Source organism: Ipomoea triloba, chromosome 16 (assembly GCF_003576645.1).
Source record: "Ipomoea triloba cultivar NCNSP0323 chromosome 16, ASM357664v1".
Taxonomy (NCBI): Eukaryota; Viridiplantae; Streptophyta; class Magnoliopsida; order Solanales; family Convolvulaceae; genus Ipomoea; species Ipomoea triloba.
This window is the reverse complement of record NC_044931.1, coordinates 7,967,739-7,968,326: the sequence shown is the minus strand read 5'-3', so window position 1 is coordinate 7,968,326 and position 588 is coordinate 7,967,739.

Sequence of the window (588 nt, the reverse complement as noted above, 5' to 3'; positions counted from 1 at the left end):
AGGTGGTACTTGCGGAGGGCAGAGGATGCTCTGGGTGGTGCAGTCGCTAGTCGGATTTTCTCCCAGAAGGCTTGCTTGTCCAAGTCGTAATCCGATAAATGCTTGACTGCTTCCTCCGATGATGCGAAATCAAATGCCGCTCTGAGGTCACCTACAGATGTTGTGATGGGAAAATCATTAAAGCGGCTTTCGATTTTACCCTTCGTGACCTTGGCATTTGCGAACCATTCTGTGAAGTCGAGGGCGTGAATGGTCCGGTAGTCGTGCGTCATGTATTTCATCAGTCCTGCTTTCTCAAACTTCTTCAGGACTTTTTCCGCCATTTTTGGATTAGGGGAGTTGGTGATGAAGCCGTTTCTGTCAAGGATACTCCCCGCCTTGACTTGTTTGATCTGAGAGCGAATGTGTAGCAACTCCCTCTGATATGCGTCGGAAGATGAGGTTGATGTAGAGGATTCGGACGCCATTGATGAAGGTTAGATGTTTTGGAAGGAATGTGTACTGCGTTTAGGATTTGGGGATTTTGGGTAAACGGTTTTAGCTTGAATCCGGGTAAAGAAGAAGGATTTGGCTTTTATATCATGTGGA